Source organism: Phacochoerus africanus, chromosome 9, assembly GCF_016906955.1.
Source record: "Phacochoerus africanus isolate WHEZ1 chromosome 9, ROS_Pafr_v1, whole genome shotgun sequence".
In the NCBI taxonomy this organism is placed as follows: domain Eukaryota; kingdom Metazoa; phylum Chordata; class Mammalia; order Artiodactyla; family Suidae; genus Phacochoerus; species Phacochoerus africanus.
In genome coordinates this window covers 19,477,291-19,491,906 of record NC_062552.1, presented here as the reverse complement: position 1 = coordinate 19,491,906, position 14,616 = coordinate 19,477,291, and the positions used below count along the sequence as shown (strand labels likewise).

General features: G+C 44.1%; 1 protein-coding gene and 1 pseudogene across 1 annotated transcript in view; one reads left to right on the top strand and one right to left on the bottom strand.

Annotated features, from left to right (window-relative positions):
- KIAA0319 (KIAA0319 ortholog) overlaps positions 1-14,616 on the top strand; it is a 100,098-nt gene that overhangs the window by 15,993 nt on the left and 69,489 nt on the right. The window lies entirely within an intron of this gene.
- On the bottom strand, positions 7,993-8,640 carry LOC125136548 (voltage-dependent calcium channel gamma-like subunit; annotated as a pseudogene).

Here is a 14,616-nt window from a genome sequence, read left to right as displayed (position 1 = left end):
CTTGCTCAGTGGGTTGAGGATCCAGCTGTGGTGTAAGTTGCAGATGCGGCTCGGATCCCTCATTGCTGAGGCTGTGGTGTAGGTCGGGCGGGTTCAGCTCTGATTAGACCCCTAGCCTGGGAACCTCCATATTCCGAGGGAGCGGCCCTAGAAAAGGCAAAAAGACAAAAGAAGAAGGGTGGCAATGAAGGATAATTTTTGTGATAGCATATGAAATGAAAATGAGAACTGTTTCTCAAAGAGGATGCCTTTGCTGAAGTATGTGTATGTATGTTGAATAAACTGAAGGAGAACCTGGAAGGGGAAAATACAACCCATTCATTGGTATGATTTGATCATAATGTTTTTAGTGTACATTTTCGTCAAGCTAAAGAACAACTTACTTCATTCACTCAGCCTCCATCCAGACAGTGGTCCAGAGCGTGGGGACATAGATAACAACCAATAAAAGGCAATTTTTCTGGAGTTTACCTTTCCAGGGTTTTGCAGGATATAATTTTTTTTTGTCTTTTGTCTTTTGTCTTTGTTGTTGTTGTTGTTGTTATTTCTTGGGCCGCTCCTGCGGCAAATGGAGGTTCCCAGGCTAGGGGTCCAATCGGAGCTGTAGCCACCGGCCTACGCCAGAGCCACAGCAACGCGGGATCCGAGCCGCGTCTGCAACCTACACCACAGCTCACGGCAACGCCGGATCCTTAACCCACTGAGCAAGGGCAGGGACCGAACCCACAACCTCATGGTTCCTAGTTGGATTCGTTAACCACTGCGCCACAACGGGAACTCCCTGCAGGAGATAATTTTAAAAATCATACTTTCCCCCTTGATCAGAAATTTTAGCACAGAAATGATGTAGCAGCTGAGGAACAGTCAAGGTTCATCACAAAGTTCATCTTTCATAGCTCATTCTGCCTTTTCATTTCAAAACCAGCAGCAGCCATAATAAACCATCACCATTCAATGTCTTTAACTTCTAGTGATAAGGTACCATATTCTGGGATGGAGGTTTCTAATGTTCTGAAGTTTTTTGTCATTAATTCTAGCTTGGCTGGTTTTTTTGGGGGGAGGGCGGCTACAGATGAGGAAAAATCCCCAATGTCTAAAGACCTGAATTTTCTTTCTTCCTACTGTAGAATGGTTGGTTCCATTGACACTTAAACTTAGAACATGCTGTCTGCTCGAGGTGCTCCGTGAGGTCAATAATGAGACAAAGTGCGAAGATTTCAGAAAGCCCTTCTGTTGCAAAGTGCATTGCATTGTGTCCTCCCAAAAAGATAGGGGGAAGCCCTAGCATCTGCTGCCTGTGAATGTGACCTTATTTGGAAATAGGGTCTTTGCAGAGGTCATTAAGATGCAACCCTTAATCCAATCTGACTGGCATCCTGATAAGCAGAGGTAAATTTGGACACAGAGGCAGGCAGGGAGAAGGTCATGTGACAACAGAGGCGGCAATTGGAGTGACAGAGTTGCAAGCCAAGGAATGCCAGTGACTGGGGCAAAGAGAGATTCTACCCAGAGTCTAGCCCTGCTGATACCTCTGGAACTGTGAGAGAATACGATTCTTTTTTTTTTTCTTTTCTCCCCCACCCCCGCTTTTTTCTTTTTGGCCACAGATTTTCTTTATCCCCATCCTGGAAATCAGAACTTTTATCCCAGAAACTTCTCCAGAACTTCTCTTTTTGTCCTAGAACCTCTCTTTTTTCTTTGTTAAGTCTATAGTTTACCAAGATTAATTGTAAAAGCAAAGGTGCAAATTCTTTGTGTACCTTGGGATGGAATTTATCTGGGCCTCCCACTGAAATAAGTTTTCCTCAAGAGTGGTTTTTTTCTCACTGCTGTATCCCTATAACCTAGAGTACTGCCTTGCATAAGTAGGTGCTCATTACACTTAAAAAAAAAAAGCTTTATTGAGATAACATTCACATACCACAAAATACACCCTTTTAAATTATACAGCCGTACTGTATAATTACAGTATAACTGTTTAAATTATACTGTGTAATTTAAAAGGATATGTTTTGTGGTAAATGTCTATTCAGTTCTTCTGCCCATTTTTTCATTGGGCTGTTTGTCTGTTGTTGACTTGTAATTCTGGGTGCAAGTCTTTTATCGGATATATGATCTATGGTTGTACTATTACTTTATTGATGGTGTCTTTTGAAGGATAAAACTTTAAAATACTGATGTGTCTAGGGAGCTCCCGTGGTGGCGCGGCAGTAATGAACCCACCTCAGGTTCGATCCCTGGCCCTACTCAGTGGGTTAAGGATCCAGCGTTGCTCTGGCTGTGGCGTAGGCTGGCAGCTGTAGCTCCAGTTCGGCCCCTAGCCTGGGAACTTCCATATGCCACAGGTAAGGCCCTAAAAAGACCAAAAAAAAAATTTTTTTTTGATGTGTCATATTATCTAGTTGTGTTTTTCTTATGTATGCTTTTGGTGTCATATATAAGAAACCATTACCCAATCCAAGGAGAATTTCCTCAGCTCTGCCTTTGAGCTTTAATGTGCCATCAGCCATGGAGAACAGGAGCTCTGGACTGGATTGCCTCGGTTTGAATTTTAATTCTGCCACTTTGCAGCTGTTTGAGCAGGTAACTTAATCTCTTTGACTCTGTTTTCTCAAAAAGGTTCTCTTTTTTTCTTCTCTTTTGTAGCAACTGTGTTTATTTTATGAAGGCCATATCCTTTTAAATCTTTCTGAAGGAAATCTTTTTGAGGGTATTAGTGACTATGATTAAAGCGGGTTTGTTTTTTTTTCTTTTGGTTGTGCCTGCAGTGTACAGAAGTTCCCAGGCCAGGGATCGACCAGAGCCACAGCAGTAACAAAGCTGAGTCCTTAACCTGCTAAGCCACCAGGGAACTCTAGTTTTCCTTTGTTCTTTAAACTGACCTTCTGGGAGTTCCCGTTGTGGCTCAGTGGTTAACGAATCCGCCTAGGAACCATGAGGTTGCAGGTTCAATCCCTGGCCTTGCTCAGTGGGTTAAGGATCCAGTGTTGCCGTGAGCTGTGGTGTAGGTTGAAGACTCGGCTCAGATCCCACATTACTGTGGCTCTGGCGTAGGCCGGCGGCTGCAGCTCCGATTGGACCCCTCGCCTGGGAACCTCCATATGCAGCAGGAGCGGCCCTAGAAAAGGCAAAAAGACAAAACAAACAAACAAACAAACAAAAAAACAACAACCTGATCTTCTGTTTGTTTATCACGGTGCTTCTCTTTCATGCATTGCTTTTCAGTGTCTCAAATATAGGCATTTTTGGTTACCTATTTGTTTTGATTTCTGAAGGACTCTACTGAGAGTTTGGGTGCTTTTCTCTAATGAGGCATCTGAGTAGGCAGGATCTGGGCACGTCTCCCTATGGGGCGGGTGCGTCGGGACTCTGCAGGCAGCATAGGGAGGAGGGCTCTATCCTAGATGTGCAGGGCCTGGGAATGGAGTGTTTCCTTCTCTTGGCTCTGCTTTTTTCAGAGGCTGACTGGTGCCATTGAAACCCTATGAGGACAAATCTCTCTCAAGAGAGAAGTTTTCTGGTGTAAGCTTGAGATCTTTGGTTGTTTGTTTTTTTTTCTTTTTTTTTGTTTTTTGGGGCCACACCCTCAGCATATGGGAGGAAGTTTCCAGGCTAGCGATTCAATTAGAGCTACAGCTGCCAGCCTACATCACAGCCACAGCAACACAGGATCCCAGCCTCCTCTGCTACCTACACCATAGCTCACAGCAACGCCAGATCCGTGACCCCCTGAGTGAGGCCAGGGATGGAACCCACATCCTCATGGATACTAGTCAGATTTGTTACCACTGAGCCACAACGGGGAGCTCCCAAGATCTTTCTTTAATGTGTCACCCGAAGGCTGTGCATTGGCCCATCCTGTCTCTGCGTTCCTAGGCTCAGAGCTGAAGCTTCTCCCATGGCCTCTGAAAGTCCTAGACTTCCTCAGTTTCTAGAGGAATTCTTCTCTCTTTCCAGTTCCATCCATCTGCTGTCTGTCTTCCAGGAATTCTTTAGAATGACTAGTCTATTCACAGTTCCATTCTTATTTTTCTAGTGGTATCATTATTGTCTTTCATCTGTTCATACATCTGGCCTGCCTTTCCCTTTTATTTTATTTGTTTATAATTGTGAACTTTTAAAAATTATAGTTGATTTACCTTGTTCTGTCAATTTCTGCTGTATAGCCAAGTGACCCAGTTATGCAAATATATATACACATTCTTTTTCTCATGTTATCCTCCATCATGTTCCATCATAAGTGATTAGATATAGTTCCCTGTGCTGTACAGCAGGATATCATTGCTTATCCACTCCAAATGCAACAGGTTGCATCTACGCCTTTTATTTTTATTTTTCGTTTTTTCAGTGGGAACAGAGGAAAGAGGGGAAATAGATGTAGGTCCAGTCTGCCATCTTGAACGAGAAAGTTTTCTTTTTATTCTTAGCTTATCTTCTATTAATGAAGATAATTTCCCCCAGAAGATTGATGTGACTGTATTTGCTTTGTGGACTCTGGATAGTCCTTGGGATAATGGTGACCCTCGTCTCCAGGGCTTGTCTCTGAGAGTTCAAACACTTTGAAAATCAAGTGTAGGAGTTCCCGTCATGGCTCAGTGGTCAGCGAACCCCACTAGCATCCATGAGGACATGGGTTCGATCCCTGACCTCATTCAGTGGGTTAAGGATCTGGCATTGCCATGAGCCATGGTGTAGGTCACAGACGTGGCTCAGATCCCAAGTTGCTGTGGCTGTGGCTGTGGTGTATGCCAGCAGCTATTATAGCTCTGATTCGACCACTAACCTGGGAACCTCCATATGCCGCAAGTGTGGCCCTAAAAGACAAAAAGACCAAAAGGAAAAAAAAAAAGAAAGAAAGAAAATCAAGTGTAGAAACATCCCTCTTTAAGAAACGCCTAGGGACTTGGTCTGTTACTACAGCATCCTGCTTCTCTCAAGCTTTGAGATAGAGTAGGTGTGTTAAGTAGCTATGATTAGAGAACAAGACAAGCATCCCTCCCCCAAATATCTACTGTACGACCATCTGTCAAAGGTACCTAAAATAGCCTTGAATCATCAGGAATGTCCACATAACAATGCTAGTATCCTCATCAAGAATAAGACCTTATGGGAAAAAAAAAAAAAAAAGAATAAGACCTTATGGCTTAAACAAGTAATAACAGCCAACATCTTTGCCTGGAAGCTTGGTTTTATCAAAATATGAAGGGAGACATTCTATGGAAGAAGAGGGTAGAACGTGACCAAGACTCCCTACAAGGGGAGAGAGAGGCTTCTCGGTTACTCTGTGTGCCAACTCTGGCTGATACCCTACTGCTTCTGTTTCCTGCTTTGAAATAAAATACTGAAGGGAATTGGCAGCAGGAAGGTAAGCCCTTTGCATGTATAGACACCATAGATAGGAGTTCTTTAAAAATAGGTTGAGGATAGAAAAAGCAAAACCACAGTTATGGATTGTCAGTATTTCCTTCAGGCGGAAAACTGAAGAAGGCCTCATATTTGGAATCCTCCTAGTTAAAATTCAAAGCAAGGAGTTCCCATCATGGCGCAGTGGAAACAAATTTGACTAGCATCCACGAGGATGCGGGTTCGATCCCTGGCCTAGCCCAGTGGGTTAAGGATCCAGCATTGGCATGAGCTGTGGTGTAGGTCACAGACTTGGCTCAGATCCCGCATTGCTGTGGCTGTGGTGTAGGCTGGCAGCTACAGCTTCGATTTGACCCCTAGCCTGGGAACTTCCACATGCTGTGGGTGCGGCCCTAAAAAAACAAACAAACAAACAAACAAACAAAAAGAGAAAGAGATTAAAAGCAAACTTTCCCTACCCACTTACAAAAAAGGGGAGTTCCCTTGTGGGCTCAGCAGGTTAAGGATCCACTGCTGTGGCACAGGTTTGATCCTGGGCCCCTGAACCTCTGCATTTTATGTACAGCTAGAGCAAAACAAAATAAAAAACCCAACCCAAACCAAACAACCACAAAAAAAAAAAAGAAAGAAAGAAAGAAACCAAAAAACCTAAAGTGCCACAGCCCTAGTTACAAAAATGCCTTTAAGCAGTTTCTGAAGTAGAATTGCATGTGTTTGTTTACATGTCTGAATGTCACATTCTAGAAGCTTGACTCTCCTACTCCCACCATTGCTGATAAAATAGATTGAAAATAAATTTCTAATTTTTTTACTCCAGTGGTCTAATATTAACCAAGGATATACAGAACCGGATTTTCAATCAATTAATCTAGTAGTGTTAGAATTAGCAGCGATTAGAATCAACTTAATGGCCACTTTCATCCGTTGGTCCTTTTTAATCAGGCCAGAGCCAGGCTTGGTTTGTTCCAGCTTGAAGCAGCCAGGGAGTTGCCACAGTGTGATTTGCACTCCTGCTGACAGCAAAATGTGGCACTCCCAAGATGAGACGGCATTATTTTAAGTTTCTCTCCCTCGCAGGTCCATCTGACTAGGTGAGAACTGGTGTATACAGAACCCATTGAGGACAGGCCGGACCCTCCATGCTCACCCATCTCCCTTCTGCTGAAGCTCGCCCCTCAGGCACGTCGCCCCACTCTTCTCTGTCCTCTCCATCTACACTTCCTCCCTCAGTGTTGTGGGCCAGCCTCATGGCTTTCAGTACCAACTCCATGGCTCCAGTTTGGATGTCTAGCTCCTCTCTTCTCTGGACTCCAAATGTGTTTATCTGCCCCATCCTCCACTTGGGTGTCTGGCGTTGTTCCCCTTTTCAGATCCTTTCAACCCATTCTTCCAGTTGCTCAGTCATCTTGGATGTTTGTCTTTGTTTCACACCGCACATCCCATCCAACAGCAAATCCTGCTGGCTCTACCTGCAAAATAAATCAGCAACCTGGTTCCTTCTCAAGGCTCTGCTACTGCCTCGATGCAAGATGCCAGCCTCCCACCTAGAAAATTGCACAAGCTTCTAACTTATCTCTCTGCCTCTGACATTCTCTTCAACACGGAAGCCGGAAGCCGGAAGCCGAGGGAATTAATCCTGAAACACCTCTCAGCTCAGAGGCAAAGCCAGAGATCCTGTGTATTGACCTCCAAACCGGTGCGGCCTCCCTCTGCCTCCCTCAGCTTGCCTTCCAGTGCTTCCCCCTTTGCTAGCCATGCTCACCTTCTTGCTGTTGCTGGAACATAAGACATGTTTCTCCTCAAAGCCTTTGCCTTTCATGTCCCCTCTGCCTGGAACTCTCTTCCTTCAGACATGCACAGGTTTCATTCTTTCATCTCTTTTAAGGCTTTGCCTAAATAGGACCTTCCAAGTTCATGAATTCTTCAGCAATTTCGAATCTGCTGTTTAACCTATCTCTTGAGCTTTTGATAGCAAGAGTGTTATCTTGTTATTTTTACATTTGTGCTTGGTTATTTTTCAAATCTTCTAGGGTCTTTTTTTTTTTTTTTTTTTCATTTTATGGCCATACCTGTGGCATGCAGAAATTCCTTGGCTGGGGGTCAAATTAGAGCTGCAGCTACAGGCCTATGCCATAGTCACATCAGATCTAAGCCACATCTGTGAGCTACATCATAGCTTGGGGCAACGCCAGAGCCTTTAACCCATTGAGTGAGGCCAGGGATTGAACCAGCATCCTCATGGACACTATGTTGTGTGCTTAACTCACTGAGCCACAATGGGAACTCCTGTTTTTTGTGTGTGTATTTAAATCATATCTTACTTTTTCCTTTCTTCCTTTAAATATTTTAAGGATCTTATTTTATATTTGTGGGTTTTTTTTTTTTTTAAGATTTTAAGATAGGTTTCTTTTTGTAAAATCATCATCCTAATAATAACTTGGCTGAGCAGGTACAGCTGGTGGCACTGAGGGACCCAGTGGTTTCTCAGCTACAGATCAGCTGCAAAGGCCCCTGGGCCACTGGCCTGACCACCCAAAGATTAAGAGGTGGCAATTTCAAAGTCACATGTTAGAAGAATCCCAGCTTGACCACAGTTTCTGATAGAACCTGATGTCCTCCAAAGGGGGCCTAAATTTTGTAGGGTGGCCCAAGGGATGGGCGATGCCACTGATGCGGATGGAGGCTGTTGAAGTGGAGGCCACTGATGGCGTTGAGGAAGAAGAGGACAGAGGCAGCAAACTGGCTTCAGAAGATCAGGGTGAGGCCGATGAGTGTGACCTGGTTCCTGAGAAGGATCAGGAAGCTCAGGAGCCCCCCGAAGGAGAGGGTGAAAGAGACAAGGAGGAGGATGGAGCCCATGGCCCACTTGTGCCATGAGCGGAGGTCCTCATACACCTGGGACACCAGGAGGAGCGCCAAGCCAAAGATGGCGGCCACCACGGCCAAGGTGGCCGTGCTATGGGCCAGGGACAGGCCCCAGGCCAGCCGGGGCATGTGGGCCTGACTCAGGTGTCTGAGGCAGTGTGGTGCAGTCTGGTTGGAGGCCATGCACAAGTGCCACAGCCCAAATTGATGGTCCTTGGCCAGGAGCCAGTGGCCATCACAGATGGAGATGGGGGAGAGGATCACGGACCTGGAGGTGCACAGGGTGATGAGGGTCCAGATGAAGAACTCAGAGGAGGACTGGCGGGGCCTGCTTTGGGGCCGGCAGCCTCCAGGCCTGCACGCCAAGGGCGGTCGTGCTTCGCTGGGCTGGGCCACGTGCTCCTGCCTCATTCCTTCATGCTTCTTGGCTGTGGTTATTTTATATTCGTATGCCAGAATTTCATTATTTGAAAATCTTGGGGACCTGATTCTCTTGTCTTTCTTTTTTTCTTTTTTCTTTTTTTTTTTTTGTCTTTTTGCCTTTTCCAGGGCCGCTTCCCGCAGCATATGGAGGTTCCCAGGCTAGGGGTCGAATCAGAGCTGTAGTCTCCAGCCCACACCAGAGCCACAGCAACACGGGACCCGAGCTGCGTCTGCAACCTACACCACAGCTCACGGCAATGCCGGATCCTTAACCCACTGAGCAAGGCCAGGGATCAAACCCGCAAACCTCATGGTTCCTAGTCGGATTCGTTAACCACTGCACCACGATGGGAACTCCTCTCTTGTCTTTCTTACCTATTGCCTTTCTTCAAGGTGCCTCTGTGTTTTATAATTTGAAATTCTTTTTTTTTTTTTTTTTATAATTTGAAATTCTAAGTTCAGACTTGTCTGGCTTCTCTCTGGGGGCTCAGGAGAGGTTTTCCAGTAAGGATTTATCGCTGCCTCTGCCAGGTGTCTGAGATTACTGCCAACCCAGGACCACTTTAAGGTAATTTCTCCCCTTGGGGCTAATTGGACCAAACTTCTAGTGAAAGGTGGAGCCCAGACCTGTGAGGAACAAACCTATGCTTGTCAATTCTCAAGGGAAAATTTTTTTCTTCCCACAGAGCACAGTGGCTAGAATTTTTTTTTTTTTCCTAGTTCATTCTTTTACCCACAAGGATCTGTCTCTTAAAGCTTTCTGGTTTTATGAGGCCTCTTAGCTCCAACCATTCAACTTGAAGGCCCCCAAGACTCTAACTTCTATCTGCATTGTATCCATGAAACTCACATCTCTAGGTTCTAGAAATCAGCAGATAGCTCCAGCATCAGTTTTCAGGCTTTCTGTTTGTTTTCTGCTTGGGGGTATTTTCTTTATTTTCTTGTGAGTGCAGCTGTGTATTTAAAAGGTATTTGCTGTATTTTACTCTGTTGCCATTTTGTGAGACACAGAAATCCAGACTTTTCCTTTGCAGGTATAATACCATATTTCCTGTTTATAATCTTCATCTTTCATGTGAACCGGATCATAGACTTAAAGGTAATAATCCATGGATATTACACATCCATGGGATATACAATAGTATTTAATTATACCCTATATTGGATATTATCACTTTTGTAAATTAGCCAAAAATGTGTGTTTTTGTGTTTTTGTTTGTTTGTTTTTTTAGTGGAGAGGGACATGTAACGTAGTACAGAGTATTGGAAAGAGCCTATTCTCTATCAGGTACACCTGAATTGGGTTCCAGTTCTTGGAGAGTTTAGCTTTTCTGAGCCTCTGTTTCATCTATAAAATGGAGATAACAATATGCAATTGAGGGGGTTTTAGAGGATTAACATGAGTGCCTGTAAAGTGCCACAGACACTGTGAAATCAATGGGAATTTTTGCACGTGTCAGTTGTACTTTTCACATGACACTATATTTGTGCTGATGACCTAGCCGTGGGACGTGTCATGGGGAGAACTGTCTTCAGCTTGGAGGTTGTGTCTGGGAAGATGAGGAAGGCTTCTTCGAAGAAGTGGCTTTTGAAATTCCTGTTGTGGCTCAGCAATAATGAACCCGACTAGTATTCATGAGGTAGCAGGTTTTTATCCCTGGGCTCACTCAGTGGGTTAAGGATCCTGCGTTGCCATGAGCTGTGGTGTGGGTCCCAGATGTGGCTCGGATCTGGTGTTGCTGTAGCTGTGATGTAGGCTGACAGCTATAGCTCCGATTTGACCCCTGGCCTGGGAACTTTCATATGCTGCAGATGTGGCCCTTAAAAAAATAAAAAAAAAGTAGCTTTTGAGTTGGATATGGGCTGGGTAGGGCAAGTTGGTGGGTGTTGGGAAGAAGACTGGGAAGAGGGGGCCTGGAGGGTTATTGTGATGAACTTGCTTTCCTCTCCAGAGGCGTCTCTCCTGGCATATTCCAGGAATTTTTAACACTGGCTCTGCTTATCATTTGAACAAGTCTGTGTAACATTTACACATTCGCCGTAGTCCTAGGAGACCTGCTTGGTGTGGGGGGGGGGGGGGGCATGGAGTTGTTCCTATTTGGTTGACCTAATTTATTGGTCACAGCTACGACAGCGACTTTTTCTAAGATCCAAAGTGAACTCAACTGCAGTGAAATGGAAAGAGAAATATATAGGTAATATATTTCCTCCTATTCTCCACAGGGTAGTTCTGGGCAAACCTTACCAAAAAACAAGGCAGTTAAGAAGTAAATATCAGAAATGTTGGCTTCTGGCTGTCACATACAAGATTTCTTTCTTTCTTTCTTTTCTTTAATACACTCAGCTCCAGCCGAGATGAAAGCTGTCAACTGGTTTTGAAAAGTCATTCGTCACTGAGAACCATGGTAATTGTCTCTTTGAAATCGGGATTTAAAAGTTGCAAATGAAAATATGAGTACATCCTTTTTTTCAGTGACATGTTTTCTAGATCTTTCTCTTACTCGGGTCCTTTCACTGAAACGGTGGTAACTCTTTGTGCTCATGCTTATGTTAAACAATTTCATAAACCAATGGGTATTCAGCGTATTGTCTGAGTCTGGGTCGAACTGTTACTTCTTTTGCTTGTGTTTTTGTTTTTGTTTTTTTTTTGCTTGTTAGGCCTTCGTCTGTGGCATATGAAAGTTCCCAGGCGAGGGGTCAAATCGGAGCTACAGCTGCCAGCCTATAGCACAGCCACAGCAACACTGGTTCCTTAACCCAATGAGGAGGCCAGGGATTGAACACGCATCCTCATGGATACTAGTTGGGCTCACTTCCACTGAACTACAAGGGGAACAGGAACTTCCTTTCCTTTTTTTTTTCTTTCTCTTACTTTTTTTTTTTTTTTTGAACTCTTACTTCTAGAGTGAAGTATAAAGGTCAGTTTTTCTCCTGATCATGGTGTGTGTAGACCTTATTCTGAGAGACATATCCTACTTGCAGTTCTAATGATGTAAGTAACGATATATGCAATGATCACCACAAATATGAGCTTTTTTAAAACCTAAAATTATTAAATGTTAGTAGTTGAGAAATTAGTAAACTGGAAGTCACGTATTGTCAAGCTATGTTTTAAGACTGATTTCTTCCATCAAGATGTTTACAATTTAGTTGGGGAGAATATATATATATATACTTGAAAAAATTAATTGCTCCTATAAGGAATATGCTGCCTATCATCTAAGTGGTGTCAGAATTCATGGGCATATCTGCCACTTTAAGAAAGTTACTGGGAGTTCCTGTCGTGGCGCAGTGTTTAACGAAAGCAACTAAGAACCATGAAGTTGCGGGTTCGGTCCCTGGCCTTGCTCAGTGGGTTAAAGGATCTGGCGTTGCCGTGAGCTGTGGTGTAGGTTGCAGACGCGGCTCGGATCCCACGTTGCTGTGGCTCTGGCGTAGGCTGGTGGCTACAGCTCTGATTAGACCCCTAGCTTGGGAACCTCCATATGCCGCAGGAGCGGCCCAAGAAATGGCAAAAAGACAAAAAAAAAAAAAGAATGACTGAATGTAAAAATAAAATACATGCATTTTAAAAAAAAAGTTACTAAGTTATCATAAAGTTTGAGCCTTAGAGTATTTGAAATCTCCATAAAGTAACCATTACTCCAGAGTAATTGAGCTTACCTGCAAGTAAGCATTTTACAACCCATTTAAAAAAAAGACTAAGTTATGTCATTTATCAGTTAAAATGACATCTGGCTCCTTATAATAGAAAGTTCAAGATAAGCAGTGCCTAAAATGAGATAAAAGTTTATTTCCTCCTCAGAAAAACTGATTGGCTGGTGCAGCAGCTCCATGTCTTCAGGGAGCTCTCATTTTCTAGAATTTGGCTCACATCCTCAGGGTTTCTGCAGGGTTGAAGTGGCTGCTGAGGCTTTGGCCCTCTGGTCCAGTTCTAGGCATCGGAAAGAAAGGAAGAGCAGGAGGGCAAAAAGTCCTAGCCAATAGCTCCTTTTTATCTCACTGACCAGAACTTAATCACATGACCTCACTAGCCTGCAGGTGGTGCTGGGAAATGTAGTCTTTTAACTGGGCACCTGGTGCCCCTAATAACTATCTGAATCTTGTGATTAAGGACTAAGAGGAAGAAAATTACTGAATAGACAACCAGCAGTCTGCACGTCACCCTCACCTCACTCTCTGAGCCTCCCTCTTCCTGCATCCGTGACCTTCCTCCCTTTCTTGTCCTGGTCCTGACACAAGATGTGTCTCCTTGTTACTTGTTGAATACATTTCTGTGCTCTGGCCTTCTCTGAGCTCGCCCTCTTTGTCCAGCTCACTCACTCTCTGACCCCATCCCTGAGCCTCACCCCATCTCTGAATCAGCATTGTCATCACTGCCATCCAAAGAGAAAGGCCAGTTGGAGTGAGGCTTCCAGGATGGTCTAGGGGGTGTGACGCATGACAGAGAGCACAGGGATGGAGTGAGGCTTAAGAACAAGATCAGGCCAGAAACATCAGGAGTCAGAAATAATCGTTCTACACATGGGTTGGTATTTTTTAAAAAAAAAACTGCTATGGTAAAATGACCACGTCAAAATATCTAAGCCTTCCTTAAAGAATAAAATCATAATTGTATTCAATTACAAAGATAAAATATATGCCCAGTTAATTAAAAAATGCAGATAAGGAGTTCCCGTCGTGGCGCAGTGGTTAACGAATCCGACTAGGAACCATGAGGTTGTGGGTTCAGTCCCTGCCCTTGCTCAGTGGGTTAAGGATCCGGCATTGCCGTGAGCTGTGGTATAGGTTGTAGACGCGGCTCGGATCCTGCGTTGCTGTGGCTCTGGCGTAGGCTGGTGACTACAGCTCCGATTGGACCCCTAGCCTGGGAACCTCCATATGCCGTGGGAGCGGCCCAAGAAATAGCAACAACAACAACAAAAACAATAACAACAACAACAACAAAGACAAAAAATAAAAAAAAATACAGATAAGAGAGGAAGGGAAAAAGGAAGAGGAAAAAAAAACTACCAAAAGGAAGAAAAATTATTCTCACCAGTTTTCACCTTGGGAGGGGCATTTCTTTCAGATCTTTTCTTATATAAAGGTGATCCTTGCAGAGTCTATCCATCCTTATGTAATGATGTATGTACTTGTACTACTTATGGCATTTTGAACGTGTTAAACCTTATTTTAAGAGCCTTATTTTACCACTCAAATTCAACTCTACCTTTGAAATTTTTAGAAAGCTAGTGAGCCTTTCTCTGTGAATTCTTTTTGTTTGTTTTTTGTTTTTTTGTTTGTGTTTTTAGGGCCAAAACTTCGGCCTATGGAGGTTCCCAGGCCAGGTACACCACAGCCACAGCAACGCCGGATCCCAGCCTCATCTGCTATCTACACCACAGCTCATGGCAATGCCAGATCCTTAACCCAATGAGTGAGGTCAGGGATCAAACCCACACCCTCATGGTTCCTTGTTGGATTCGTTTCCATTGCGCCACAATGGGAACTCCTTTGTGAATTCTTTAATAATTTTCCTCCCCTTTAATGAGGACATGAGGCAACAGGAAGGCAGGCAGAGGCAAGCAGCAGGAGAGGCCATGACTCTATCAAGAGAATCAGATAAGGCAGAGCCTCCTTGCCTGCCTGCTTGCATATCTCACAATATTAAGATATTATTTATCTTAATCTATTTCTTGCCTAAAACAAACAAACAAACAAACAAAAAGAATTGGTCAATTCAGAGGTTGAGTAATAAGGAAGGAGGGTCTTCTTAGTAACCCAGGGTAGAACATGCTAACTTTCCAGAACTATTATGGAGGATTGGGGCCGCAGGTTTCAGATCCAGAGTCTCAGGACTGACTCTAAAACTTGGTTTCTGGAGTTCCCCAGTGGCTCAGCAGGTTAAGGATCTGGCGTTGTCACTGCTGCGGCTCAGGTCTCTGCTGTGGCTTGGGTTCAATCCCTGGCCCAAGAACTTCA